Below are 12386 nucleotides of genomic sequence, written 5' to 3' on the forward strand. Positions count from 1 at the left end.
TCAAATAAGTTTTCAATTTTTTGATCTTCTTCTTCTCCTTCTGGCACCCCTATAATACGGATGTTGGAATGTTTCAAGATGTCCTGGAGGTTCCTAAGCCTCTCCTCATTTTTCCGAATTCTTGTTTCTTCATTCTTTTCTGGTTGGATGTTTCTTTCTTCCTTCTGGTCCACACCATTGATTTGAGTCCCAGTTTCCTTCGCATCACTACTGGTTCCCTGTACATTTTCCTTTGTTTCTCTTAGCATAGGCTTCATTTTTTCATCTACTTTTCGAACAAATTCAACCAATTCTGTGAGCGTCTTCATAACCAGTGTTTTGAACTGTGCATCTGATAGGTTGGCTATCTCTTCCTCACTTAGTTGTATTTTTTCTGGAGCTTTGAAGTGTTCTGTCATTTGGGCCTTTTTTTTTTTTGTCGGCGTGTCTGTTACTTAATGGGGCGGAGCCCTAGGTGTTCACCAGGGGCGGGGTAACTCTGGTTGCTGCACTGTGACACTGTACGTGGGGGAGGGTCCAAGAGGGAGCAATGGCGCCCACTCCACTGTCCACCGGACCTCAATCTTTCACTTTGCTACCCACAATCAAACTGGGCCCCTCTGGTGCTGGTTCCCGAGTGGGTGGGCTTGTGCACGCTCTAGGCCCCTGTGGGTCTCTCCAACGACCTCTCCTGTGAGGCTGGGAGTCTCTCCTGCTGCTGCCCCAACCCCCACAGGCGTTTTCAATCAGAGGTTTGAGGCTTTATTTCCCCGCGCTGGAGCCCTGGGTTACGCAGTCTGCTTCACTCCCCGCCGTTTGTCTGGTTTATCTGTACGCGAATGTGGGGCCGTGGGGTGCTACCTGCCGCTCTGCCTGCCCCGCTCTCCGCTACTCTGAGTCCGGCTCTCTTGGTTTATCTGTGCGAATGTGGGGCCGCAGGGTCTGCCCGTGGTCAGACTGCCTGCCCCTGTCATCCCACACTCCTCCAGTCTCGGTCCTGCCACAGCAACGGAGCCCTCTCCACCCCAGTGCCCGTCTCCACCCCTCCTACTGGTCTGGATGAATGTTTATTTTTTTATGTCCTTGGTGTCAGACTTCCTTGCCGTTCGATTTTCTGTCAGTTCTGGTTGTGCGAGGAGGCGCAGTGTGTCTACCTACGCCTCCATCTTGGTTCTCCTGGTGTTTTTATTTTTTTTACTTTTTAATACCACCCTCCCTTGAGCACGGGGGATGCTAGTGGGGTGAATACAACCCTCACAGGCACCCAGGGCCCCACCCAGCAACTCAGCGCTCAACCCAGACCTCCCATTGCCTGTGCTCAGCCGCCTTCCCCACTCCACTCCAGCAGGGAAGGTGTGGCAGGGGGATGAGGAGTAGGCAGCTGGGAACCCATCCTGAGATGCAGAGAGGTGGTGGAAGGCGGTTACTACAAGCCCCAGCACATGTTCCATTGTCCCTCACAGAGCAAGTTCAAGTATAAAAATTATTAAGAATTTCATAATATGACAACAGCAGAAATTAAATCTCAAGCACAGGGCCCCATTATGAGCCAGACAGCTCTTCATGACTGTCCTAGTAAACACCTATAAACACTAGCACTCCCTGGAGGTCTTTATAAATGTCTGATGCCTGGGCCCCACTCCAGACCAATTTCAGGGGTGAGATCCTGGCATCACGATTTTTCAAATGTGCGTCCAGAGTCGAGAACCACAATACCAACCTGCTGTCACTGTGGGTGTCGGGGAAGCCACTGGAGGAGTGGGGGCCGATGTAAAATCTCATCCGGCCCCTCCAGTTGAAGGAGGCAGAGCAGCCGTGCAGCCATGGTGATGGAGGTGCCCTTGGGACACTAGAACCCCAGGGTTTGCTGGCTGTTCCATGGGGTCCAGAGGGGGCTGAGGAGAGGAGTCAGCATGGACTTCTGAGGTTTGGGGCTGAGCAGTGGGGTGGAGAGTGGGCCCATTTGCTGAAAGGGGCCAGCTGGGGTGGGTGAGGTGAGAAGACAGTCTTGAGCTGGAGGAATCACGTCACCAGGTATCTGAGCTTCTCTGTTAGAGGAGTTAGTTTTCTGTGTGTAGGACACCAGGTGGGCTCAAAAGTTGTGGCTTCCTCAGTTCTTACAAACCAATCTGGATGATTTTCTGGACAATAACGAAGCTGACAATTAGAAAGAGGTTGAAAAAATAGCCACCAAATTACCTACCTCTTGATGTTGTATCAGGGCAAGGGCACAGGTGGAAATGAGCAGAGCCTCTGTGGTGTCAGGCACATGGCCCTGGATGATCCTGGACAGGCATAGGGCCTAGAAAGATGAGGGACGCTACAGCTTTCTTGATGAATTCCTGTTAGAATGTGAGCCACCACATCAAAGTGGCTTCTCATTACACAACGAGAGTTTCATGAGATTCCTGCAGATTAGAGTGCTGCCCAACTGCCCCTGCTATGCTGAGGCTCAGCAGGGACCCGGGTGCTCTGTCAGGCTGTCATGTCGGTCAGCTGCAGGGTCATTCTCCCTGGAGGAGGAGAGGGGAACCCGTCCCAGGGTCCTGAACGTCGGCTGAAAACAGCATCTCGCAGCTGAGAGTCGGATGCTGCCAGGGCTTGACAGGAGCTCTGCCATGTGCAGGGGTGTGCCTCTGGGGGCGTCCCTGACTCCTCTGGGCACTGGCATCTACAGCTGTGAACTGGTCACAGGGCGGCCATGACGGACCTCTGTCTCCCCTCAGGAATTGCTGAATGTTGTGTAGCAGGGAGCTTTCCAGCCACCGCCAGACTCTTCCCCGGTGCCTCTCGGCCCATGGCTGAGCATGGCAGGGGGCCAGCATCTGGCTGGCCACCGCAGGACTCCTCTGGTGGGCAGTTTTTGCTGTGGAGCTCCCCATTAAGTTGGCTGAAACGTTGTCGCCTCTCCATTGGGGTCTGAGGTGCTCTCTGCTCAATGGCTTTCTCCCCTGTTATCTTTGGCACACATTACCCCCCAATAAACATGCTGTACCCCTCACTCCTCCCGGCACTTGCTCCCCAGTGGACCCACTGTCACAGATGACAAGGCGCTTTCTGCACAGAGCTGCAATGAAGAAGCAGTGAGGTAACATAGACGAGAATGCCAGGCCCGGACGCACAGCTCCTGGCGCATCGTCGGCCTAGAGCCGAGCCGGCAGCACAGCCTGCGGCTGGACCTCCACCTGCCAGCCGCCCTGGGGGTCTTCAGTGCCGCGAGCTGCATTGGAGTCTCTGAGCCACAGCACTTTCTTTCTTCTTCATCAGAGACTAAAATGTCCCAGTGCCAGGGAGCTCATGAGTAAAAGCAGGTGTGTCCCCAGCAGAAACTGGTCCTGGCTTGGGGTATAGGTCCTGCTTCCAGGAAAACCTAGCCCATCTGCAGACTCACCTGCATCTGTCCTGGCGTCCAGCAACCCAGTGTCCAGGGAACTCCCAAGGAAAGGTGTTCTCATTGCTGTTCTAACAGTGGCCACAGGACCCTGTCCACATGGGAGCCTTGCCTCCTCCCTTTCCTCACTAGAGGAACCCAGAGCCCCAAACCATGGACTTGGGGCCCCAGCTAGCTGGGGTGGAGTGGGGCTGTTGGACGGGGTGCCTGACTTGGCAGTATTGGTGGTCTGCTGTGCACAGTGCCACCGGCCATGGAGTAGAGCGAGAGCGGTTGTGTTTCTCAGCTGGGTCTTAGACTGGACTCTGCCCTGCTTCTTCCATCAGCTTCCTATGTGTTTTTGGGAGAGACATCGATAGCTCAGCTTGCCTCAGTGTATTTATCCATAAAATGGGCACTGTGCTTTCCCTGCTCCAGGGTTCTCAGAGCTGTGGTAAGGACTGTGAAGGGCCTGGGCAGGGGGTGAGGGGGGTGGGCGCATCAAGAACTGCTGGGCTTGGGCTGGACTGCTGGGTGGCTGGGTTTAACCACATGCCTCCAGTTTCCATCAGCCCTAAGGGAGGGAAGGAAAAGAACAAAGAATAATCTGCAACTCTCTGACTCTAGGAACTGGAGAGTTGGTGGTTGTACCACCTATCAGGATGGGGAAGTATAAGTCAGAGGAGGTGAAATCTGGAGCCCAGGTCAGGACATTCTAGGGACTTGGCCAGCCTAGGGTTCTGTCTACTCAGCATGCTTCCTTCTGCATACTCTTCCGGAACCAGAGCCGTCCTTGCGGGTCTTCAGAGAAAAACACAGCTGACCCTTCCCCTGGCTTCAGAAGTGGGACATGACCATTGGAAGGACCTTATTTCCTTAGCCACCCTGATTGGTTCAGTGATGAGCACATGACTCAAGCTAACTTGAGGACATGAAGAGAGGACCAGAATCCTCTCTTCTCTGGATTACAAAGTGGTATGGCTGTCTTGGCTGACATGGGGAGTCAGTTGGAGAATGAGGCCAAAAAAGGGAGGTAGACTCCTGATGAGACCGGTTGGACCCCTGGATCCAGCTGTACCTGAAGCAAGCACCCCTTTGGCGTTTTCACTTGTGTAAGTCAATACATTCCTCTTTTTTTTCATTCAACAAATAATACTTGAGCACTTTGTGATTGCCCAGTGCTGTACTGGGCACTGTGAAATCAACATGAGTGAAAACAGGCACGGTCGAGCTCTTCAGGAGTTTACTAGTTGATCAAGAGAGTGTTTCCCCTAGCTATGACTCCGACAGGAGTTTGTCAATTGGATCTCTGCGAGGGATGTGAACAGCACAGCAGATGGTGTCCACGAGAGAGGTTTTATGGAAAATGCAGAGACAACCTCCACGTGTGCATTTTGTCTATTGATCCTCAGCGGGGACTGGGGGCACGGTTTGGTGGAAATCGCTCTGTGTGAAAGCAGAGACGCAGTGCTGCGAGGAGCTCACTGGCAATCTGAGGTAAGACGAGCAAAACAGGGCTTGGAGAGTCTGTGAATGCTTGGCTTGTCCCCTGAGCAACCTCCTCTGCATGACAACTATCCTCGCTGTACTCTCGACAAAAGCTACTGGATAGATAATTTTTAACATTTATTTTTTTAATGATAAAGATAATAAAAGCACACTAACAAACATTTGGAAAACAGGAGAATATTCCCTTATAATCCCACACCCCTAATACAACTGTTGTTACAAATATTTGGGGGATACAATGGCAGAGTCTGGGGTGTGGCTGATGGGCCAAGCGACGTGTTCATTATTCCATCCTGGCTCGCCCGCCCCGGCCTGGCCTCAGAGGCAAGGCTGAGGTGGTAGAGAGTGACGCTGAAGCCAAACGAGCTGGGCTGGAATCCTGCCCTATTCATTTAAGAACTGTGTGATCCTGAGCAAGTTCCTTAGCTTCTCTGAGCCTCAGTTTCTTTCATCTATAAAATGGGAGTGAATATGGTACCTATTTCATTGGTACATTTATGAGAGTGAGATGAGATAGAGCTGCGCAAATATTTGCCCTCTTTTCACCCTTTTGCCTGAGGCACGCACCCGTGATCCTGGCTGCACACCATGTCCTGAATCCTCCAGTGAGGCCCGGGGCCTCTGATGATGTGTTGGGAAGGGGAGGCACCTCCACACCAGGAAGGCTGCAAGTCTCAGTGTGTGTGGGGGGGGGGAGACATGTGTGTGCTCTCTCTGCACACCTGGGATGGATCTGGGGTCAACGCAAGTGTCTTGGGAATGAGCCCCCTGTTTCCTCTCACATTCTCCCTGTCCCCTGACCACATCCCATGCTGTGAAGGCTCACAGCCCCGCCTTGTTACCAGAGGAACTGGATTCCCCACGGTGGCTCACTCACTGCATCTTTCTCTGTGCTTGGTCACCATATGCCATCCTTCACTGTTTGCAGGGAACTCGACTGATGCGGGAAGAAGCGATTTGCACACAGCCACGGTGAGGACATGACCATCTGGGAAGTTCAGGGACTTCCCAAATTCACGGTGAGCCCAGTTGAGATCCCTCCCATCCCAGGACACTCAGCTCTCACTCAACATCGTTCTACGCTGGGATAGGCACCAGACACCAGGACCCTGAGATGTAAACAGGAGGTGCTGCAGCTCACACTCACAGCCCCGGGGCTGGGGCTGCAGGAGGGCTGGGCCTCATCTCTGCCCTAAGAGGGGACCTGCTTGCCAGAGAGCATATAGCAGTCGAGGGGCAGAGCTAGGCCTTGGACCCAGGTCTCCTGGCTCTGAACCAAGTGCTCGTCGCTGGGAAGGAAACTACAGAGGCTGGAAGGGGGTGTCTGCCAGAACACAGGGTCACAGGTTATCCATCCCAGGCCCTTCTACACTCCGGGCCCTCCCTGACAGCTGTCCCTGGAGGTCTGTCTTATCATCCTGGTGACACCAGCATGAGTGCTGGAAAGAGGGGTGGGTACCTGCTGAGCCCTAAGAATGGTGGTTCCCCCAAAATGTCCACCTGGAGCCTCAGAATGTGACAGGATTTGGAATAAGGGCCTTTGTGACTCTTAATAAGTTAAGGATCTCAAGATGAGATCATCCAGGGTCAGGGTGGGCCCAAAATCCAATGATGAGGGTCCTTCTAAGGGACAGGAAAGGAAAAGGTAGAGGGCACAGGCAGGAAGCCACGCGAAGACAGGGGCAGGGAATGGAGTTATGCCACCACAAACCCGGGAATGCTGGGGACCTCCAGCAGCAACCAGCAGTTACGAGAAGGGCATGGGACAGTTCTCCCTCAGAGCCTCAGGAAGAACCAGCCCTGCACACAGCTTGATTTGGGATTTCTGGCCTCCACAACCTACAAGACTACATTTCTACCATCTTAAGTCACCCAGCATATGGCAATCGGTTACAGCAGCCCCAGGAAATCCACCCACCTGCAAGCCCACCTAGGGCCAGGGTCTGGCCAGTCCTGGCTCACTGCCTCCTACAGGGCTCAGCCAAATGCAGCACCCCCACTGGAGAGGGGGGAAAGAGTCATTCACATCCTGACTGCCTTTCACTCAAACAAAAATACTCGAGGAGGTGAGAGAGAGCAAAGCCGGACACTAGCTAAAGGCAGTAAAGACAGACCTTATTTATAACCACCACAGCAGTGGTGTAGAGCTGAGCTCAGCTCCCCGGTGAGGAGACTGGACCTTCTAAAGTGCCAATGGGGGAGTAGGGAGGGGGGATACGGGGGGTGCTGGAGCAGAGTCAGGGAAGACAGAAGCGGCAAAAGTGGGGGTGGTCAATGTGATGGGGCCTCTGGGCTGCCTAACTGGGTTTATGGAAGCAGGCTCCTGCCTTTCCCCAGAGCCAGGAAGACAGGCGACCTAGCTTCAGGCGTTTGCCGAACAGACAGTAATTTTTTTGGCAACCTTGAGTTTTCTCAGGCAAAAACTTACAGGGGGCTGGATGTGGCCTTGAGCTGTCAGGAGCTAGAATTCGTTCAAGTCTCCAGGTGTGTGTGTGGGGAGGGGGTGAAAGAAATTGTTTGTGCTCAGAATATGTGGTACTTACAGGTCGTGGTTGAGGCCACTTGAGAAGAGGGCTCAGAGGAGCCTGCGTTTGCTCAGAGACAGTGTCCAGAGATGGGGAGTAACAATGATGGGGTGTGGAGTGGGCAAGTAGTGACTGTTTCAGGGTGTTTGTCTTGTCTGATGATAACTGAGAGGTAATACAGAAACGGACCCTAGGACAGAACCTGACCCCGGGGCCGAAGCTGCTGCTGCAGCAGCTGCCAGCATGCGTGCAGTGGTTAGAGGATGTGGGGTCTGAGACAGAACCCTGGGGGGCCCATTATTTGAGGATGGACTGACTGTCAGCAGTTGAAGGACTGGCCAGAGAGTTAGGAGGAATGCCAGGACAGGGAGGGCAGGTGGGGGACAAAGCAAGAGAGAGTTCCAGGAAGGAGGGACTGGTCCACAACATCCTAAGATGCCGAGAGGTCAAGCAGGACGAGGCTGAAAGGTGCCCAGTAGGCCTGGAGGGACAAGGAACCTAGAGAAGGCGAGTGGAGCTGGCTGTCCTTCTCCAGGCCCCACCCCCAGCCCCCAGGCTGAGGCTTGCCCCCTGCTTGGAGCCCCAGGCAGCCCTAGTGTTGGGGTAAAAAGTCACTCCCCAACAGGATGCCAATGTTTAGCTGGCTCTAAAATGGAAGACTGACAGTTTAGGTTTCTTTTCCTTTCTTTAATAAGAGGAAATATGAATGTTTCCCTTACCTTCCCCATCCTTCTCCTGAGGCCAGCCCCATTAATTACTGCAACCTTCATTCAAGTATGCCGCACATACTGGCTAAAAAGTGCTCACGTCTGACGTGGGCAGCTCTACGCACTTTCCCAAACACAGTGCACCCATCGAATCAGCCAGATGTTAACCCCACGTCACCGGCCCCCAAGTCTCTCCTGTGCTCCCCTTCCAGGCACTACCAGCCACCAGTGGCCATTAGTTTGACTTTCAACAGTTTAGATGAGTTTTTCCAACGTTCTTTTAAAGGTTTTAAAATTGATTTTTAAAAATAAACAACCAATACATTCATTTATAAGTTCAAGAACCAAAACGATATGTACATTGAGAAGCCTTGCTTCCATTTCTGCCCTTTTCCATCCCCACTACCCAATAGGTCAGGCGTTGGCAAATTTGTTCTGGGAAAGACTAAGTAATAAATATTTCAAGTTTGCAGGCCCTATGGTGTCTGTTTCAACTTGTGGGAAAGAAAAAATTTTTACTCAACCCTTCTAGGTTCTTCTTTCTGGTCAACAATTAGATTGTCATGAGACAGATTAATAAGAGAAAATAACAAAATTCAATTACGTATGGATTTATAGGGACCCCCCCCACACACACAAGAGACCCCGAGGACACGAGAGGTTTGGAGACAGCAGGAAAATGAGGTGCGTGAGGCTTTCTGAGTGAAGGATGAGGTCAGGCACCTTGGGGCTTCAGAGGGGAGGGAGGTCGCTGCAGGGTGGCGAGAGCAGAGGGTCAGTAGTCAGAAGTTTGCTCTGCCACATAGACAGGTCATGAAAAGGTATTTTGGGTGATAACTCTTATTATGGGCAAGACACCCAATTTAGATTCTTCAAGGGAGAGGTAAGCCTGCAGGGCTTCGATGGCCTTCAACTCAAAAGAATCACACGCCAAAGTGGCATATCTTAGGGAGGCCTGTTCCGAGCCCCTTCAGATTCCTCAGCTCCGCTGCTGTCCTGCAGTAGCAGCCGGGCAATCAAACGCAGGTGATCTTCTGCCTCTGGCTGGTCTCACTCAGTGTCAGGCTTCTGAGGCTCGTCCTCCTGCTGGTGCAGATCCCACTGTGTGAGAGCACCACTTTATTTACCCAGTCTCCCACAGATGAGCATTTGGGTAGCTCCGGTTTGGGGATTTCTAAACAGTGTAGCTCTTGAGCAGCCTTGCCTGTGTCCGCTGCGGACAGATGGTCACATTTCTGCTGGTTGCACACCCAGGGGTAGGGTTGCTGGGTCCGATGTGAGCTCTCTGCTTTAAGGTTGCAAAGAATGGCTTCCTTTCCATGTTTCACGAGCTGTTAGGCTGAGTGTGAAGAGCGAGACAGATTTTGGCGTGAGTGGTGAAGGGACAAAGAAGATGAGGGGGCAGGGCCTGGAGGCTGCCGTCAGGAGGAAGGGGCAGAGTTGAGGGATAGGGACCCGGAGGGAACTGGGTCCTGTCTTCATTCTTGGGGATCTGGAATGAGTAACTTTTAGTGGCTCCCCAGGAAATTCCATAGGAAGCAGGACAGAGGGCCACTGCACCTCATGGAGTAGTTAGTGGCCCCTGAGACCGCAGTTGGTCCCCAAGAGTCTCACTGCCCAGTGAGACCACAAACCCACTGGAAACAGTGTGTCAAGGCTGGGCTCTTGGTCACAAACAACAAAAATAGACTTGAGCAAATGAACACTGAAAAGGGACCTCACTTGGGGGAAGCGGGTGTGAAGCAGCTCTCAGAACCTGCTGAGACTGGGCTGGGGAGAAACCCAGGAGGGCAGGCTGACCAGGAGGGCCCCCCCGGCTGCTTGCCCATCTCTGAAAGCAGCTCTGCTGCAGTCACTGTGAATCTTTCCTGGCCAAGCTGGACCCTGGGCAGGGCACTGGCCTGGCCATGCTTGGGGCCTGCACACCCAACAGCCCTCAAGAGAGAAAGGGTTTGGGGGCTCAGGGCAGCCACAGAAATAGGTGGGGAACACCCTGCATCTGTTCTAGAAGGGGATAAAGAGAGCTGGATGGCCACCCTCAAGTGGACAGTGGTCAGTGACTCCCCACCACATCCTTTCTCACCTTCTGCAGTAGCCTAGAGTCTGCAGCTAGCACTAAAGCCCTGGAAACAGGGGACCCAAGTGAACTCTTGGCTGGGCCCCCACAGTTCAGCAGAACAGAGACTGACCCAGCAATGCCCTTGGCCACTTGTCTAAACTATGCTGCTCTTCTCACCAGCAGTTTGGGATGAGTTCCTTCTTGCTGTGGCCACTGTTGGCATTTTCTCACCAGAGGTGTCAGCCTCTCAAGCTCCTCTGAGGTCTTTCAGGGTAGAGCATGGTTTCTGGAGGCCTCTGGGCTACCCGGAAGGAGATGAGACCCAGAAAGAGGATGTCAGGCCCCTAGCAAGGCCCCACAAAGCCTCCTGGGAGCTCTGGGGCCTCCAGAAGGAAGGGGCTGCAAGCAGGTGGGCCTGGGTAGGACCCTGGGGAGCAGCTTCCCTCCCAGCCACCGCAGCTGACTAAGCCACTCCCCTCACTTCCCTCCCCCTCACTCGGGGCTCAGGTGCTGGGAGCAATCTCTGAATCCATGGAAACCACAGAGGAGACTGGAAATTCAGAGGGAGGAGGAGGCTGAGAGCCTTCTTGCAAATCTTGTGGAGGGGGAGGGGAAGGGGGATATTCCCTTCCTCGATGAATAAAAGCCTAAAACACTGTTTCCCTCTCACTGGCAGCCACTCCACCAAAGGATTTGCTTCCACTTCTCTCCAGGGCTGTAGAAATGAGAGAGGATCAGTTCTCTGGGAAGGGCTAGCAGGCCTTGGAGTTGGGAGGTGGGGGTCAGGGTCAGGGTAGAGGAAAGGGGGAGAACAGGGGTTGTGGGGACTGCAAGTCAGGTAGTGGTTGGTGTGTGAAAGTGGGGGTTAGAGGTTGGGGTCAAGAATGCATGTTGGCAGAACTGGAGTTGTAGGGCTTTGGGTCTGGGAGTTTGGGAGACGGGGTAAGTAGAAGAAGCAGGTGGAATTTGGAGGGTAGGAGTCAGGAACTGGGGAGTGGGGCATGGGAGCAGGGGTGGAAAGTGTGCTTGGCCACAGAGGCTTTGGATTCCCATGAACTAGGATCGTCCCCCCCACCAAACACCCGACTCTCCAACTGTCCTCCTGGCACAGCCCTGGAGCATTCTGTCTGTGATCCTTGTAAATAATAACCAGGCCTTTTCCCGCAAAATACAAACCAGCCAACCTCCCCTCTGTTTCCAGGAGCTGGGTGAGCACAGTGGTAGGATGGGTCAGAGCGGGGTGCAGGGCCAGCTCCAACAGATTCTGGGGCCACATTACAGCAAGCTCCCTGATGTGTGAAAGCAGCCCCGCGGGCGGTGGACTCCCTGAGACTGAGATTTTTTTCTGTAAAGTAGGTTTATTTATTTTTTAATTACACATATGCATGATTATACTAATTTTAGAAAAATTAGACCATTAGATAAAGGTGTATTTCCTCAAGTTCTCTCACACTGCCCTCCCCCAACCCCTGAAGACAATGCTGGTTTATTTTCTTCCAGACCTTTTAAGCACTTTTACAACATAAACACGAGTCCACAGAGAATTCATAGAACTGTCTATTGTTTTGCGGGTTGTAAACATTGACGATACAGCACAGTAGGCACTGTTCTTCGACTTTCCACTCAACAAAGTGCTGGCAAGCACATTTGTGGCTCACACTTTAAAAGATGTTTGAGATATGCTTTAAAGAAACAAACAATCCCTGTGAATAGGATTTTGTGCTCTCTGTGCTAATGCATGCTTAATTACAAAAAACCTTGGCATTGGTAACCGTACATGATATCATTGAGTTTACAGTGAGGTATCTGCAGTCTTCGTGAGCTGCGGGGTGAATTTTGTGAAGGGTAACTCTATAGCTGCTTCTCGCAAGACACTAAGAGTATAGCTAACAATTTGAAGTACGGCCTTTTAATTTAGATAGTATTTAGTATTTTCATTATCCTTGTTTGTACATGTCTTATAATGGATTCTCATCTTTCAGTATTCTTAAACCGAAAGTCTTTTCTTTTTAAAGGTTTTATTTGTTTATTTTTAGAGAGGGGAAGGGAGGGAGAAAGAGAGGGAGAGAAGCATCAGTGTGTGGTTGCCTCTCACGTGGCCCCCACTGGGGACCAGGCTCGCACCCCAGGCATATGTCCTGACCGGGAATCGAACTGGAGACTCTTTGGTTTGCAGTCGATGCTCAATCCACTGAGCTACACCAGCCAGGGCCAAAGACAGTCTTTTTAAAAACCTA

The sequence above is a fragment of the Desmodus rotundus genome, chromosome 12 (genome assembly GCF_022682495.2).
Source record: "Desmodus rotundus isolate HL8 chromosome 12, HLdesRot8A.1, whole genome shotgun sequence".
Lineage (NCBI taxonomy): Eukaryota > Metazoa > Chordata > Mammalia > Chiroptera > Phyllostomidae > Desmodus > Desmodus rotundus.